The sequence below is a fragment of the Cavia porcellus genome, unplaced genomic scaffold (assembly GCF_034190915.1).
Source record: "Cavia porcellus strain 051 isolate PalLab524CR breed Dunkin Hartley unplaced genomic scaffold, mCavPor4.1 scaffold_40, whole genome shotgun sequence".
NCBI classification, from domain to species: domain Eukaryota; kingdom Metazoa; phylum Chordata; class Mammalia; order Rodentia; family Caviidae; genus Cavia; species Cavia porcellus.
The window spans coordinates 9,923,667-9,942,411 of record NW_026947523.1 but is presented as its reverse complement, the minus strand read 5'-3'; positions in this window follow the sequence as shown (position 1 = coordinate 9,942,411).

Genomic DNA, 18,745 nt, shown 5'->3' with positions numbered 1-18,745 from the left:
TGCAGCATTCCCCGCCCAGCTCTGCAAGCTTGGGCAAGTCACATAGCCTCTTGGTGCCTCAGTTCCCTCATTGGTAGAACAACAGTGGCTAATTTGCTAAGTGTAATGAGGATCAAGAATGTGCTAAATAGTTTTTGCCGAACGCCCAGAAGAGTGCCTGGTGCCTAGTAAAAATGTCAGACAGGTGTTAGCTGTGACTGCTGTGTTGTGAGGTCTGAAAGCAGCGGTGATACATTTAAATTGCTTGACACACATACACAAAAATGCTTGACACCAAGCCAGGCGTGGTGGCTCGCTCACACCTGGATCCCAGCACTTAAGAGGTGGAGGCAGGAGGACCTCCAAAAGTTCAGGGCCAACCTGGGCTACATAGCAAGACCCTGTCTCAAAAAGCCAAAGATAAACAAATAAATGCTTGGCACAAGGCCAGAACATGGCTTTTAATAAACAGAAGTAAGTATTTTATTGCTATTAGAAGTCCATCAGCCGGACATGGTGACGCACACCTGTAATCCCAGCACTTGGGAGGCTGAGGCAGGAGGATCACCATGAGTTCAAAGCTAGCCTGGGCTACATAGTGAGACCCTGCCTCCAAAAAGAAAAAAAAAGTCCCATCAGATGCCTATATTTACCCCATCCAGGAGATCTGAACTCCAAACCCACAGACCCTCCAGAGCCCTCCCCTCCATCCTGGCAGGTTTCCCTGTCACTTCTCAGGGCTTCCTGGGACCTCCTGACTTAGGACAGAACAAGGAACTTACAGCGTCAGATGACCCCAGACTTAGGGTGCCTGGAAAACTGACCGGTGACAGGGGCTGGGGGTTTAGCTCAGCGGCATAAGCACCTGCCTTGCAAGCAGGCGGTCGTGAGTTCGATCCCCGGTACCGATAAAAATGAAAAAGACAAAAAAAAAAAAAAAAAAAGAAAACTGACCGGTGTCTTTGACCACATTCAGTGCAACCTCTCCCCGGGGTTGAATTCGGGGGTTTCCCCAGGCCAACACTACTCAGTCCTCTCCTGACAGTGACCCACAGCTCCCGGCTGCCCTGTGACTGCAAGGGAAAACCCCACCGGGGGCAGCAAGCCATGTCACCAAGTGCTGGTGTTTGTGGGCTCTGTGGAACCAGTCAGCGCATGTTTCTAGTTCCACTGGGTTTACAGGGACGCAAGTCCATGGTCATCTGGAAATCATCTTGCGAAATGGTGCCATCTTGACCAACTAGAGCCCTGTGGGTGGAGGCACCTGGCACTCAGGTGGCCGCCCAGCCACAGATTGCTGGCCCCCGACCCCACCATCCCCTCCTCTCCTGGCTGCTATTTACTTTCTTTCTTTCTTTCTTTCTTTCTTTCTTTCTTTCTTTCTTTCTTTCTTTTCTTCCTTCCTTCCTTTTCTTCCTTCCTTCCTTCCTTGTTTCTCTTTTTTAAGACGGGGTCTCACTATATAGTTCAGGCTGGTCTTGAACTCCTCCTGCTTCAGCCTCCTGAGTGCTGGGATTGCAGGCTTGTGGCTCCACGCCAAGGCTACCACTCTGGGTCCTGTTCCCATGACCTTGTTTGGCCCCCTCCCTGCTCCTAGCCTCTAGTTTTCCCCCTGCACATGTTCCCCAAAACAGAGACAGCCATGCCAGTCCTCCTGGCAAAGCCCCACTTTCTCCTCCTGCCCTGTGGGTGCCCTGGACTCGGGGCTCCAGGGCACGAAGCCACCTGCGGCCCCCAAAGGGACCCAGCCATGCACTTGTCTGTCCTCTTATGTCACCTGCCCCTCCCTGGTGAGGCCTCCCAGGATTCAAGACTCAGTCATCACCTGCCACCTCTAGGAAGCCCTCCCAGACCCCTCAGGTGGGGATGGACGCCTGCTCTGGCTCCCATGGCTCCTGTACATGTGTTCTTTCCATGTGGCCCCCCAGACTGTGAGCACCCAGGGATGAGCCCAGATCCATGACTGGGACAGTATGCAGTGTCTCAGCTGGATGAGTGTCCATTGATTGATTTACTAACTGGAAATAAATGCTAAGCCAGGTAGGTAGGGGCACAGCCACAGCAGAAGCGAGGTCTCCCCACAAACCCGCCAGGAAGCCCCAGCAGCCAGCCCAAGGGTCTGCAGGCTAAAGGCAGTTTCCGGTACATGAAAGGACCAAGCTGTGACTTTGCATCACCCTGGTCACCCTGCATCCCATTTGGACTTCACAAGGGCCCTGCCAGCTCTGAGGCACAGGAAGGGAGGAGCCTGCTTTAATGGAGCCTCTGCCCAAGCACACTTTATAGACAGCACCCCTCTTAATGCTCACGGCACCTTTTGAAGTACCCATGACTCTCCCCATTTCACAGAGGAGGAAACCGAGGCCCCCAGGGGCACTGTGACTCACCCAAGGTCAACAATTCACCAGGGCAGGCTCCTGGGCCAGCCCTCCTGCCTGGGCTGCCTTGCCTGGCCATAATAACAACCACCTCTTTGGCCCCTGGCTGGGGCCACACCCCATAATAAGCATCTCCCACTCTTTTTGCCTCCTTTAATCCCAGAATAGCCCATAGGGACGCAGCCGATCCTCCCCAGTCTGCCAGGGAGGGGCCAGGACTCCGGTCAGCACCCTGAGTCACCCGGTTACACGGCCCAGGTCTAGGTTCATCGTCTCACAGCCCAAGGGGCCTCCAGACCTGGCCCAGGGTTTCTGGTTGGAGCCCACCTCAGAGGCCAAGTACCTTTGGTCCCCTGCTTGGGGGGTGGGCATGGAGGTCGTCAGGGGCGCCTCCAGGCTCCTGCCTGTTTTCCTAGAGAAGCGGAGTCATGGATAATCTGAAGAGCTCAGGGAGGCTGGAGGCCCCCAGCGAGGGCAGGAGGGTATCTCAGGGCACCACGTGGCCGGCTGGCTCTCTGTCACTGTGTGTCTTAGAGGGCCAACCACGCTTTCCCCACAGAACTGCTGGCTCTCAGCCCACACCTCTATCACTGCCTCCTTGTGCAGGCTGGACACTGGCTGCCCCGGCCTGGCTCCCTGGCCCTTGCAAGCCCCTCACAGCTCCAGGCGGTAGCTCTGGGAGGCTGGAAAACGGGAGGAGCTGTGTCTTGTAGTTGGTCACCCAGGCTCAGATCTGGCTCAACCATCCATCAGCCCTGTGTCCTTGCCCTTGGCCAGACGTGTCCAGGGCCATGCCCCAGGCACCCGCAGGGGGCCGTATTCTCCCTCATGAGCAGACGACTGGCTGCACTAACCAACGCGGCTGTATCACTCGCAGGGCCCAGGGGGTGCTGAGCATCGATTGACCCTGGCTGGCCATGACCCCAGGGACCCCCAAAGTGCAGGGTCTGCTTTGCTGCCCTCGCTTGCCTCTCTATTCATTCACTCACTGGTCCAGGGCTCTGCAGAAGTCTGCGGGAGAGGAGAACCCAACCGGAGAAGCATTTCTCCGGCAGACAAGCAGTGACCACCGTGAGTGCACAGCAGTCTCAAACAGCATTGAAGAAGGAGCTGAGCAGACACCTCCGAAATGTACTGAGAGAGACGGGCATGGTGGTGTAGACACCTGCACTGGGGAGGCTGGGGCAGGAGGATCACCATGAGTTCAAGGCCAGCGTGGGCGACATGAGACCCTGTCACAAAAAACTAAAAAGAAAGGAAGAGGACAGAGCACACAAGACAGAGTACAGGACCATGTGAGAGGGAGCCACTATTTGTATTAAAAAAAAAAAAGAGGGACTGGGGGTTTAGCTCAGCAGCATAAGTGCCTGCCTTGCAAGCAGGCAGTCAAGAGTTCGATCCCCGGTACCGGTAAAAACGAACAAGACAAAAAAAGAAAGAAAGAAAATATGTCCAGTGCACGTTTGCACAAGTGTCAAGCATGCTCAAACCCTCTCCAAGGGGTTCACACCCGGAAGTGCACCCTTGTGGGGAAGTAAACCCGTGCAAAGGGACTGGACACAGAGACCCCAAGGACACTTACTTCCAAGTGAGAGCTGCTGTGGATTCTGAACTGCTCCCTGTGTGTGTGCGCTCATCCAGTATCAATAACAGTTTGTGGGTGTTTTTTGATTTTGCTTTGTTTTGTTCTGTTCTGTTTTTGTAGTTCTGGGGATGGAACACAGGGCTTTCAGCCCCTTTTAATGTTCATGAACTATGTAGTTCATGTTGGCCTTGAACTTACGATGTAACCCAGGCTGGCCTCAAATTTGAGATGATCCTCCTGCCTCAGCCTCCCGACTGCTGGGATTACAGGTGTGCACTACCACACCTGGCACTTTTGTATTTTTTTTGAGACAGGAGCTTGCTAAATTGTCCAGGTTGGGCTCCAATTTGCTATCCTCTTGCCTCAGTGTCCCAGAATGCTGGAATCACAGGCATGCACCACCACACCTGGCTCACAGGAGAATAAGCAAACAGCCTGGAATGGAGTGCATTGTGGGTGGCAGACTGCAGCCATGCTGCCCTCACACCCCAGCCCTTCTGCTTAATGATGCTGCCTGAGGATGGCCGCTCACCCAAGAGGGGACAATAAAAGGGATTAAATGAAGCCATGAGTGTGACTATGCTTGCAGAAGGACAGCTGTTGTCCTGTGAGTCCCTGGACAGGTCAGGCCTGTTCCAGGCATCCGAGTCACACAAACAGGAAGGCACATGCCCTGCCCTGTTCTCAGCCACAAGGGCAAGGCGAGAGGACACCACAGATGGCGGTGGATGATGCAATCAACCTCCCTGCGGACTCGGGGAGGCTGCCTGGCAGAGGGGCCCCCTCCCAAGCTGACCCTTCAAAGATAAGCAAAGGTGGGAGGAGGCGGCTGCAGGCTGCGAGACACTCCCTGCACCCGCCCATCCGCATGTTGGGCGCTCTCACAAGTATCCACAACACCTCTGCCGGACCCGTACACCCCTGTTCACCTGGGCAGCTCCTACACCTGTGTATTTGTCTCCAAAGGAGCACACAACAGACATGCCCAGCGGGTGAGCTGTGTGACCTCAGTGAAATCACTCAGCCTCTCCAGGACCCTTTTCTACCTCTAGCATGATAATCACGGTGACGACCACCCAGGGAACAGTAAGGAATCCCTGAGCAGTACCTGTGGCATCCCGAGGACACTCTTTAACCAATGTTCATCACTAAGATTTCCTTTCTTTGAGACAGGGTCTCACCATGTAACTCAGGCTGGCCTTGAATTTGTGGCAACCCTCCTGCCCCAGCCTCCTGAGTACTGGTATTGCAGGCACGTACCACCACGCCCGGCTTTCTATGATTGCTAACGTGGGTGTTCATGTGTAATCGCGCATCTCCTGCTCCGGCAAAGTCACCCGACGGCTTGTATTTCACTAGACATGTTAGGGTTTCATCAAGGGCCGCTTTAGTGGGCACGCACGTGTGTTTCATCCGCACACATGCCAAAGCCTACTCACCCGCTTGCACATCCGGTACACGCTGTGTGCGTGTGCGCATGCGCCTCTTCCCAGCACTCTGAGACTTACGCACATGCGCACGCGCGCGCGTAAAGACGCACATTCCTGCGCATTGCGTATCCAATGTCAGCTGATTCTTCCAAACTGAACACCGTGCTGGGCAGAGGCAAGGGGCCCGAAATGCCGCTCTGTACTTGACCCGAGCAACCCACAGGCTCAGGTGTCTCTCAGCGTTGGGGACCTGGGAGCCACACCCTTGAGCCCCTGGTTCGGAGGCAGCTGGCCTGAAATGGAGAGAGGGTGCCGGGGTCACAGGTAGCCCAAGGCTTCTTGCGGGGACAATCACAAAGCTGCTTAGCACCCAGCCCAGCCCCCTGGGAGTGGACCGACATGTGGACCCCTGCTGAATACAGTTGGAAGTAGACTTCGAGGAGTACGCGTTTCGTCTTTGTTTCTTCTCTGGGCCCTGAGTCTCGTGAAGATGTCTTCATGCCCAGCAGCTAGACCAGCTTGTGACAAAATTGGTCATCAGCAATTGAGTGAGAATATGTTTAACTGTGAGAATAACAGATTAAATAAGAAAGATGCTTATTGCCAAGCATGGAGGCATATGCCTGTAACTCTAGCTACTTGGGAGGCTGAGGCAGGAGGATTGCAACTTAGTGAGACCCTGTCTTAAAAAGTCTTAAAAAGACTGTGCTTAAATTTTGGGTTCAATCCCCAGCAATACCAAGAAAGGAAAGAAGGAAGAGAAATGTTTTATTTCTCTTACCCAGAAAAGTCGGAAGGGAAGGACCCCTAGGCTGAGCCCCAGTGACCAGGTCCAGTCTCTGTGTGCACCCTCCTCTCCGGGCCACAGACTCCCGCACAGCCTGCACCCACAGACAGACCCACGGCCTTCAATGGCTGCCCCTGGTCCCATTGTCATGTTTCCACTGAATGAAAAGCAGGAACAGAGGGCCACACTGGGCTCTCATCCCAGCCTGTGGCAGCAAGCTCTAGCATCCTTCTGTGGGTCCACTTTGGGCCAGAACTTAGTCACATGTCCACTCCCAGTTGCAAAGGAGTCTGGGAAAACATGTCTCCACTCAGGGTGGCTCAGGGCTCCGGCCCAACCCCTGCAGCTAGGTCATAGTGCAAGGGTGGGGGTAGGGCAAAGCTACCAGTTCCATCCATACCCGGGCTTGCTGACCTCAGCTGCGAAGACTAAGGTGTTCTCAGCACTGTGGTTCGGTGTCCAGCTGGGGACATAGAAGCCGCTGTCACCGACACACACAGCACCAAGAAGGAACCTTAATGAGAGCTCATATGCACTTCCCTGGCCAGTATTTGGATTCTAGCTCCAATACCTTTCCCTGTGTGACCTTGGGCTTCTCACTTAACCTCTCTCAGCCTCACCTTCTTCATCTACAAAATAGGAACCCTCATCCCCACCATGAAGGTGCATGATAGCACCTTCATGGCACAGAAGGAGCCTCAGAAGCTACCAGAGAGGAGAGGGAAGGGCAGGACAGGGTGGGGCAGGGCAGGGCAAGGGCACCTGATCTGCAGTGCCCTCCACCACTGGAAAAGTGTCACTTGTGCCACTGAGGGCCCCAGAGTGCTCTGAACCCAGCAGGAATCCACTGTTTGGCTACTTTTATCATAATCCACTAAGTGGAAAAGATTATTCTTTATTACAGAAGTGAGGCGGTCCCGGAACAGCAGATAAAAAAAACAAGAATTAATATACAGCCACCACCCGGAGAGAACCTCTAGCAACTTTGTTGACTAAGGCAGACTGTTTTGAAATCTTTAGGCATACACATAGATAGATGACAGAGATATAAGTGACAGAGATGTAGATGATGGAGACACAGAGTGTCCTGGGCCTTCACACTGAGCTACATCCCAGCCCTTAAGTCACTGAGTCGTCCAGGTAGAAATCAAGCTTCTGACCCTCCTGCCTCAGCCTCTCAGAGTAGCCCCCTGCTTCATACAGTGAAAAGCTATGGGCTGCTCCTGAAGTCACACTGATAGAGGTCACTGGAGAGCCTTGAATGCTTACCCTCCCCCTGCCCGTACAGGTCCTTCCTCCAGGTAATCAAAGTTTTCTTCTTTTAAGCTACATAAGGAGAAAAGAACCCTCCTGAAGCAAAGCCACATGGAACTACCAATCAAAGCTGTGGGTGGGCAAGAGAAAGTCACTGTCCCTCTATGTACCAGTGCTGGTCGAGGCACCATGGAACATGAAGCAGAGGAAGGGCCAGCTGGTCTGCCCAGCCACTCTCTTGCTGTACATGACGGTGATTCTCATGTCGGAGTTTTGGAATTTTAACGTAGAAACTGGGTGTGGTGGCACACATGTGTAATCCCAGCATTCAGGAGGCTGAGGCAGGATGATCATTGTGAGTTCAAGACCAGCCTGGGCTACAAAATAAGCTCAAGGCCAGCCTGAACTGCACATGGAGACCCTGTCTCAAAAAGACCAAAAAAAAAAAAAAGAATTTTAACATAGATGAATTCTGTTACTCAGACTTCTTTGATTCTGGATGTCTTTGCTGCATATTCCCGGAAGCCCGAATCTGGCCCAGCAAGGTGGTGGCTCCTGCCAGGAAGCCACAGAGGAGGCCACAGGGCGGGCGTGGTCTATTGCTTTGACACCTCTTCTGACACCTCTGCCCCGGTGTCCCCTCTCCTGCCCAGGCATCCCTCCTTATCTCCTCCCCTAGTTGGGCTCCTGCTCCCAGGAGGGGCTCCATGGTCGAGGCCAGCTGACCACCTGGACACATGGCTGTGCCCAAAGCCAGGAAAACAGCTGGTACTGCAGGGAGTCACTGCTTTCTGTGAACACGCGACCCCTGTACCCTGTGGGCTCCCCCGGCCACCAACCAGAGGGCGACCCTGTATGGAGGGACAGGCACAGGCCCCATGCTGGGGCTGCCAAGCCCCCGCTGTGACTCCTGTCCACAGGCACCTAGGCGTGGAAAGGACCTGAATTCATGCTGAGGGTGGACTGTGCAAGTGAGGTGAGGAGCCCACTGAGCAGGGAAGGCACCTGGTCCCAAGCAATGCCTGGACGGGGCCAGGGGCCGGGGACTGCCGCGGTGGTGCGGAGAGGCGGCTGCTGAAACTGTGCAGAGGGCCTGGGGCAGGAGTACTGGGAAGAGGCCGGCAAAGGGTGTCAGCCCAGAGGCACTGCAGGGCTGGGGCTCCCGGCATGGGGACGGCAGGCGCAGGCCAGGGTGGCATCGGGAACAGAGGCAGGGCTTTGCTCAGCCTCGTCTGGCTTGAACACTTTCCCTCCAACTCTTGTGTGAACATACAATAAACATAAACATCCTCTTTCTCTCTTTTTTTTTTTTTTTTTTTTTTTTTGTACCAGGGATCGAACTCATAACCTCATGCTTGCCAGGCAGGTGCTTGTGCTGCTGAGCTATATTCCTGGCCTCTTCTTTCTTTACAAAAGTTATACATACTTATTATTATTATTTGTGTTTTTTGAGATCGGGTCTCACTATGCAGTTCAGGCTGGCCTTGAGCTCACTTTGTAGCCCAGGCTGGTCTCGAACTCACACGGATCCTCCTGTCTCAGCCTCCCGAGTGCTGGGATTACAGGCGTGAGCCACCACGCCTGGCTCCACACTTTTTTTTTTTTTTTTTTTTGTCTTTTTCCTTTTTATAGGTACCAGGGATCGAACTCACAACTGTCTGCTTGGAAAGCAGGTGCTTATACCGCTGAGCTAAATCCCTTACTTATTTTTAATGTATTTATTAGTACTTACTAATCTTATAAATGACTGGCTTTGAAGTGGTACGTAATCCATGCACGTGCTGTGCTTTGGTCCTGTCCACCCCCTCGCTGCCTTCCCCACTTTCGGTCATCTGAGGATCTCTCTTCTGTTGTATTAGGGAAACCAGTGCTGGTCTTTCTGGGTCTGGCCTCCTTAGCTGACATGAGAGTTTGCAGTTCCATTTTTCCGTGGTTGACAGAACTTCCTTCTTTATGGCTGAATACTACTCCACCGTGTATTGTACCACTTTTCCTCATCCAGCCACCTCCTGATGGCCAGCGATGCTGGTTCCCCAACTCGGCTCACATGCTGAATAGACACGGCGTGCAGGGATCCCTGTAGTATGCTGCCCTTAATTCCTTCAGCCAAATACCCAAGAGAAGGATAGGTGGTCACATCGTGTGAGCCAGCTCTAGCTCTGGTTTTTTGAGGATCCTCCAATCTCCACACAGGTTTCTATTTATTTATTTACTGATACATTGATTTTTTGTTGGAGACAAAGTCTCGCGATGTAGTTCAGGCTGGCCTTGGGCCCACTTTGTAACCCAGGTTGGTCTTGAACTTGCAATGATCCTCCTGCCTCAGCCTCCAGTGCTGGGATTACAGGTGTGAGCCACCACGCTGGGCTCCATTACTTACTTTCTTTCTTTCTCTTCCTTCCTTCCTATTTTTTCTGAGTTCTTTATCTACTCTAGGGATTAGCCCCCTGGGGACGGGAAGCTGGCAGGGGTCCCCTCCCTCCTGCAGGCTGCCTCTCTGCTCTGCAGGCTGTGTGGAAACCTGTCAGGTCTGTGCAGATCCATTTCGTATTCCTATTATTCTTTCTCATGCTGGTGGAGTCTTGGCCTGTGCCTGTACTTCAGGTGTTTCCCTTCTGGTTTTTTCTAGCAGTTCTGAAGTTTCAGGACTCGTTCCTAGGCCTTTAATCCATTTTGAAGGTTTTTTTTTTTTTTTTTTTTTTTTTTTTTTTTTTTTTTTTTTTTAAACAGGGTCTAACTATGTAGCCCAGGCTGGCCTCAGACTCACAGTGATCCTCCTGCCTCAGCCTCCCAAGTTCTGAGGTTGCAGGCATTCACAACCACGCCTGGATGAGTTGAGTTTTATATTGGGTTTCAGTCTTCTTCAGAGGGGTACCCAGGACCCCAGCACTGTCTGTCACAGAGGATGTGTCTTTTCCAGCATGTTCTTCTGGCTCCTTTGTCCAGCATCAAATGGCCGTAGCTACTCGGGTTTTTCCTGTGTCTTTGGTTCTACTTCCTTGGTCTGTACGTCTGCTTCTGTGCCGGCCCCATGGTGTTCCCATTAGGATGCCTTTGTAGGATAATTTGAAGTTGGTTCTGTGATGATCCTAAGCCTAGCTTAGGATGCCTTTTGTGATTTGAGTTTTCAGTGTGTTTCCATATGAATTTTTTTTTTATTGGTATCAGGGATCGAACTCACAACTGCCTGCTTGCAAGGCAGGTGCTTATGCCGCTGAGCTAAATCCCCAGCCCTTTTCATATGAATTTAAAGATTGCTTTTTCCTAGTTATGTAAATAATATCATTGGCATTTGTGTGTGTGTGTGTGTGTGTGTGTGTGTGTGTGTGTTTCCTTTTTATTGGTACCGGGTCATTGGCATTTTGATGGGGATTGTACCAAACCTGTAGCTCACTTTTGACAATATGGCCATTTAAACAATATTAATTTTGGGGATATAACTCAGGGGCATAAGTACCTGCCTGGCAAGTACAAGGTCATGAGTTCGATTCCGGGTACACCCCTCCTCCGAAAAACAATATTAATTATGCCCATCTATGCACATGGGAGGTCTTTCCATTTTTTAATGTCTCATTCAATTTCTTTCTTCAGGTGTTAAAAAAAGATATTAAAATTTTTCTTGAAGTACTGGGGATTGAACCCAGGACCTTCACACAGAGCCACACCTCCCAGCCCTTCTTACTGTTTTCTTTGGGAAAGGAGCTTGCTAATTGTTGAATGGCCCAGGTGGGGCTTGAACTTCAACCCTCCTGCCTCAGCTTCCCAGAGTGCTGGGAGAACAACTGTGGGCCACCATGGCCCGGTTGAAAAAGTATTAATTTTATAATATTGATTTTGTATCCTGAATATTTGTTCATTGTTTACAGAATTAAAACAGTATAAAAATCATATAAGGTAAGCAGTAAAAGCCAGCCAGGAACCAATTCCACTTTGTGGGACAAACAGCCTCTGAGTCCTGTGTGACCCAGGCCCCCAGGCCCAGAGTCAGCCTGGGGAGTTCCTGTGCTACCCCGGGCCTTTTTTTCACTCAAACTCTCCTGCACTGCACTGGCAGAAGCCCGGCATCTCCCTCTTGAGGTCTCTTCCAGAATCGCCTGAGAACCCCAGGGAAGTGCTGTGCACAGAGACGGTCCTACTCGCAGGGCTGGGGGACTGTGAGGACAGCCCTCCCACACCCTGCCCGGCCCCACCCTGGCTCCCTGCTGCGGATGACACAGAGCCACCAGGGCCCCAGCCACGCCTCACGTGACACCCGCCCACCTGATCAGCCCTGGCCTCAGCTTGGTCACCTGCCCTCACCCCTCCCACACCGGGAGTTAGTTCCTCCGAGGCCCACGTGCAGGACTGTCCTGCTTTCCAGGTGGCAGCTGACCCCGCCGACCCTCCCAAGGGAGAGACTGGAACCCTGACTCTCTTTCTTCTTAAGGCTCCCCCACTGCCCACCCATTTCCAAGGTTAAGGGAGAGGAGTTTTGTTTTGTTTTGCTTTGCTTTGTTTTGTTTTTTGTGGTACTGAGGATTGAACCTAGGGTATTGATATTTAGTTACATCCCCTACCTTTTTTTTTTTTTTTTTTTTGTCTTTTTCTTTTTTATCAGTACCGGGGATCGAACTCACGACTGCCTGCTTGCAAGGCAGGTGCTTATGCCGCTGAGCTAAATTCCCAGCCCCTCCCCTACCGTTTTTGATTTTTAAATTAAAAAAAATTTTTGAGACTTAGTCTAGCTAAATTACCCAGCCTGGGTTTGAATTTGTGATCCTCCTGCCTCAGCCTGCCTCATATGCTGAGATTACAGGTGTGTGCTCCATGGCTGGCCACCAAGCAAGGGATGATAATCATAGCAAGGGGTTGAACACATCATCAGGTCACCCTAATACAGTGCTGGGCACAGGGACTGCTGGATAAATGTGAGCTACAATCACGTACCCATGTGTCCCTCTCTAATTTCTATTTCATAAAAACAAAGTCCTTTCTGCAGTCAGTATGGGGTAGATATGCTCTCTGTCTACCCATGTCAGAGCCGGTGAGCCTTCCAAAGCTGAAGCAGGCTGGGTGAGGGGGTGCCAGCCTGCACTGCCAGCTCGGGAGGAAGCTGGGTGGAGGGTCCCAAGTTCAAGATCAACCTGGGCTACCTGGTGAGACTTCATCTCACAGCAAAATAAAAAAGGGCTGGGGATCCACCCCCAGGACTTCAAATAAAATAAACTAAAAGAGTTAAAGTAAATAAATAGAATGGGGTCTAGGCAAGGGAGAAAGCTGTCTCTAAGGAGTCAGAACCACACGTTTGCCTTGGGGAAGATTTCCTGATTTCTCTTCCTTGAAAACTTAGAAATCAGTTAAAGTGGACCTCGGATCAGTTAAAGTTTAACTGCGGGGCTCCTCCAGCATTTGGCATTTTTCTGTCTGCTCTGGGTGTGTCTGTCTTCCTGTTCCTTTGCCTCTCAGTTCTCGTGGGACAGCGATTGGCTTCCTATCCCCGGAGAGGTCGCCTCGTGGGGTGGGCCGGGAAGGTGGAAGGGTGCTGGGGGCACCGTTGGAGAGAGCAGCCAGTGGGCCACCGAAGGACAGCCCCGGAGTCAGACTCCCCGGCATGGATTGTCGGACTCACCTGTCTTTTGCTTCTGCTCCAGGAAACCAGAAGCCGTTTCCTGGTCCCCACAGGAACCTGTTGGCCCCCACAGCCAACTAAGCTGTCACCTCAGCCTTGGACTTATCCCCAATACTCCTCTAACACGGCCTCCCTGTATATTTCAGACAGGCCTTGAATTCACTGCGATCTTCCTGCCTCGGCCTCCCCGTGTGGAATTCACGTGTGTGCCACCAGGCCCGACTTCCCCTGCCCACCTCCTCAGCCTGCTTTTCCAGGCAGTGCTTGGATGGCTGCGCTGGGCCTTCAGGGCCTCTGCCCTTCTGGGTCCATGGTCCATACCACAGCCAGCGCAGGCACTGGAAGCGGGCAGAGCTGAGTGGGGAGCACTCAGCTGCTTCCAGTCCACGCAGGACACTGGGACAACCAAAGTCACAGCAGCAGCAGCAGCAGCAGCCGTGCCTGGAAAGCAAAACACTGGAAACAACTCACAGATCCATTCATTCTTGCGGCTGTCAGGACAAATGACCCCAAACCTGGCGTCTTAGCACGTCAACTGGGTATGAGGGTGCACATGAGTAATCCCGGCACTTAGGAGGCTGAAGCAGGAGGATGTTGTGAGTCTAAGGCAGCCTGGACTACATAGCAAGATCCTATTTCAAGAGGAAAAACAAAGCCTCTCCCTCCCTCTCTGCTATTGAAGGGCTCTGGTGGGCACCCCGGCCCCTGGAGGAGCCAGGGAGACTCAATGCAAGGTCAGGGGACCAGCAACTTTGGTTCAGTCCGCAGCCTCCACCCCTGCATGTGACACGGCAGTCACAGGCCCAGGCCGGGGATTCATTCTACGGTGAGCAGCCTGATGACAGATGGTGGCCTCTCCTGCAGCAGAGGACATCACGTTCTGGGGTAGCTTTGCCGGGAAGCTGCCTGTGCTGAAGCCTTAGTGTCCCCCCCATGCCCAAGCCCTGCATGGGACCCTGACCTTGGGGGTCACTGGTAAACAAAAGAACATGACATTTTGTTTTTTGTGATGCTTGTGATACTTTTCACCTTTTTTCTTTGCTTTTCTTCCCTCCTTCCTTTTCCCTCACTCTCCTTTCATCTGTCTGTCTGACTGTCTGACTGTCTGTCTGTCTGTCTGTCTGTCTTTGGAGACATGTCCTTGTTCTGTGGTGAGAACTCCAGGGCTCAAGCAATCCTTCTGCCTCAGCCTCCTGAATGCTCATCCTGCAGGTATGCACCACTTTGTGCAGGATTTTTCAGTTTTTAATACATATTTGCAATTTGCTATGATTTGTTTGCTCATGCTAGATATAAATTTACTTTTTTTTGAGCCAGGGTCTTGCTGTGTAGTTCCTGCTGACCTTGAACTCACTATGTAGCCCAGCCTGGCCTCTAACTTGAGGTGATCCTCCTGCCTCAGCCTCTCAAGGACTGAGTTGACAAGTGTAACCTGGCATTTGTGTTTTATTTATTCATTTACTTGTCTTTTTGAGACAGGGTCTCGCTATGCAGTTCAGGCTGGCTGTGAGCTCACTTGGTAGCCCAGATTGGTCTTCAATTTGGTGATGATCCTCCTTGTCTCAGCCTCCTGAGTGCTGAGATTACAGGTGTGCATCACCATGCCTGGTAAAGGGCACGTACTGGGTAACTTCTTTTAATTTTTTTCTTTTTTTAGACAGAGTCCTCCTAGTTTGCAAAACTGCTCAAGCAGAACTTGAACTCATGGGATTATGCACCACTGCATCTGGCTTCAAGTTTTAAAAAGAAAGAAATTCTGACATATGCCACCACGTGGATGAACCTTGAAAGCATTCTCCTAAGTGAGGTCACCCAGGCACAAAAGGACAAATATCACACCAAACATGGTGGTACACACCTATGATCCCAGCACTCCAAGAGGCTGAGGCAAGAGGATGGCAAATTCGAGCCCATCTGGGACAGTTTAGCAGTTTAGTCAGATCTTGTCTCAAAATAAAAAATAAAAAGGAAGCTCAGTGTGAGGACGCTGAGTTCAACCCTCAGTAATACACACAACAACAACAACAACGAATACAGCAAAAAAATATTGTATGAGTCCACTTACATGAGCTTCACAGAGTTGCTAAATTCAGACAGAAAATAAAATGTCAATTGACAGGAGCTGGGGGAGGTGGGGACAGGAGCTGACTGGGTGAAACGTCTGTTTTGCAAGATTGAAAGCCAGTTGCACAACAATGCGAATGGACTTTTGTTTCGTTTCGTTTTTGCACCAGTGGAGATTGAACCCAAGACCTTGTGCTGTAGGACACTTCCATTACTTCTATTCAGGAGAAGGTTTCAATAAATTCTCCAGGCGAGCCTTGGACTCCTGTGTCTCCTGCCTCAGCCTCCCAAGTGGCTTGGATTGCAGGTGTGCACATCAAACTTGGCGTGAAGCATTCTTAAAGCTGCAGATTCATGCTCCTTCCTTCTTTCTTTCCTTTGTTAATTCTTTTTTTGGGAGGGGTAACCAGGAATCAGGAATCAAACTCATGACTGCACGCTTGCCAGGCAGGGCCTTCGCCACTGACATGAATCCCTGCCCCCTTCTTTTTTATTTTTCTAAATAGAGTCCCACTACATTGTCCAGGCTGGCCTCAAACTTGTGGCAATCTTCCTGTGTTGGCCTCTCGCATATTAGAATTACAGGCATCCACCCCTGCGCCGGGCTCTCACCCACACACTTTAAATGAAGAAGATATTTTACCACCATTTAGAAAATAAAATACAAAATGGACACAGTGGCTACCAATCACACACAAAGGCCATCTGCCCCAGGAAGAAGGCACTGTCTGGGGAAGTTGTGTGACCTGTCACCAGGAAGGGCCACACAAGTGTCCACTTATTACTCAACAGAGTTCAATGAGGGGTTTCCCCAGTTAAGAATAAGGGGGATAATTACACCCTGCATTCCAAGAAAAGGAAACACGGTCACCAGGATTCTAAAAGGCCTCTGTCCCCTCTGTCCCACAGCCCTTGGGCTGAGGAGCCCCCCAACACTTGTCCACTGCGATCATCCTCCATGAGAAGCCACGGGATGAGGTGCCTAGCTCTCTGATAGCAGGCTGCCCTGTCTCAAATTCAGCTCAGCCCCCGCTGGCCACACCTCTGGACAGTTGCTTCACCTCTGTCTCAGGCACTGCCCAACAGCCCTCCAGGATACAAAACTGCCCCGGGTGAGAAATGCTGGATCAACACAAGACAGAGGTTTGGCAAAGATGCTGACCCAGATGTGCCCTCTCTTGGTCCCCCCGCCCACATCCTGACTCCCTGTGAAACCTGCCAGCCGCTGGCTCTTGCTGCGTCATCCTGTCTTCCAGATGGACACCTTGACCCTTAAGTGTCTCAACTTCAGACCCACCTTCACCCGACGCCTCTGCAACCTCTGACCTTGCCCTCTGCCCCTTGATCCTCAGTCAGGAATCCTTCCAAAAAGCCACTGCTGAGCCAGGCATGGTAGCTCACACTTGTAATCCCAGGGCTCGGGAGGCTGAGACAGGAGGATTGTTTGGAGTTTGAAACCACCCTAGACTACAAAGTGAGCTCAAGGCCAGCCTGAACTGCATACAGAGACCCTGTCGCTCAGCGGCATAAGCACCTGCCTTGCAAGCAGGCAGTCGTGAGTTCGGTCCCCGGTACCGATAAAAATGAAAAAGACAAATGAAAAAGACAAAAAAAAAAAAAAAAAAAAAAAAAACCCCAAAAAATCCCCAAAAAACCTGCCCTCCCACAGCTCTGCCTCCCTCCAGGCTTAAGGGTAAACCACGCCCTTGCTCAACAGTGGCTCATCGCCCCACCACTCCCCTAAAACACCACTGGCCCTTCACAGGCAGCTCCTGCTGCATCTCCGCCCAGCCCCTGCAGGGCACCTCATTTCCACTGGATCCCAATCAAAGAGGTCTCAAAGCAGGAGGGCTGTGTAAGGCCCCCCCCAGCCTGGTCACAGGACCCTCTCTGGTCAGGCTCTTTGGTGACCACCATGCCCCACGAAAGGACACTGTCTGCTACCCGGTTGGCGGCATCATGAGACAGGACTGGCCTCTCCCTCCCGCGCCCTGGCACATTCCTCACCCCCCAGCCTCCCTCGGGACGCACACACATCGTCCTTCCCTGTCCACCTTGCTGGCTGCTTCTCCTTGGACTTCTTTTCCGAGGTCTCTGCTTCCTTCCCTCTCCTCCCACCATGTCCCCAGCCCTGTCCTTGTCCTCCTCTGCCTGATCTCCTCTCCACACTGCCAACTGGGCCAAAGTGCCGTTCTCTCTCACCTGGATGCCTTGACAGCTCCCACCTTGGCTTCTGTCTTTGCCCTCTAAAACCTTCCCCCCACATAGTGGCCAGAGCTGAGTGTGGCTCAAACCATATCTCACCTCTGCTCATGCTGAGTGGAAGCCAAGTCCCTACCATAGTCCACAAACCCTACACTAGGTGCCTGCCATACTTACCCACACCGGCTGGTCTTTGTACACTCATCTCATCCCATAACCCCTCTCACACTCAGCCACACTGCATCTTCCTGCCACAGGGCCTTTGCACAAACCGTTCCTGCTGCATGGATGCTTCATCTTCTAAGAATAAGAATGGCTTTCTCCTTCACATCCCTTCTTCAAATCTCAGTTCAAATGTCAGCTGCTTAATGAGGTTTTTGGGATCACCCTATTTCAAACTGCATTCCACTTCCCCTCACTACAGCCTAATGCTCCAAACCTGTTCTAATTGTTTCTTTGAAATTGTAGCGTGGCAAAGAAAAACTGGCAGTGTTATGCATTTTACTTCCCTAGCTTTTATGTTCTTTACGTTTATAAAGAATGTCAGCTCCACAAACACAGGATCTCCTCTCCACCACCGCCCAGCCATAACCAGGGGCTGGTGGAAGCACTAGGAGTCCTGAGCCCAGCAGAAGTGGACCTATTGCCAAGCGCTCAGGAGACCACGGTGGCAGTGGAAGGGCTGGTTGTGGAGTCCATCAGCCCGGATGTGGGAGGTGGACACCGAGCCTTGCGGGCCTCCTGTCCCTAACACGAAGACACTGCAAAGACACAGCTCAGTAATGCTGGTAGCACCCCAGTTAGTAAGAACAGACCCCGGCGTTTCTAATGTGCTTTATACACTTTTCCACGGAGTATTTCGTGCCCCTCTCACGCGAGTCCTCGATGCGAGTTGAGTCCCTTTTCACAGCTAGAGAAGCAAGTCGACCCCACGCCCGAGGGGTGGGCAGGGGGGCACGGCCAGGAAACTCGGGAGGGTCGGCTGGGCTCGGAGACTACATTTCCCAGGAGCGGCGGGGTAGGGCTCGCGGGCTTTAAAGGGCCTCGCGTTACAGGGGACGCCGCGGGGTGGCTAGGAGAGCCGCCGGCGGGGGGCCGCTGCTGGGCCCCGCTGGGACCAGGCCCCTCCCCAGCCTGTGGTATCCAGGATGCCAGGCAGACTGTGCTCATTTTGCTCCCCACCCGCGGCCTCGGCGCCCAACTCCCACAGAACCCCCTTTCCCCCCAAATCCCCGAACAGGCGGAGGAGAGGCGGGGGATCCGGTTGCCCCAGGTGGGGAAGGGACGACCACGCGCTGGAAGCCCTGCTATCCAGCCCCCCCGCACCGGCTCCAGTTCAGGAGAAAATTCCAGGTCGCCGAGATGGGCAGGAGAAGAGATATGATGAGCGCGACAGCTTGGAATGAAGGCTGGGGGTCGCAGGGAGCTGAGGCTTTCCTCCCTCTATGCTCCCCACTA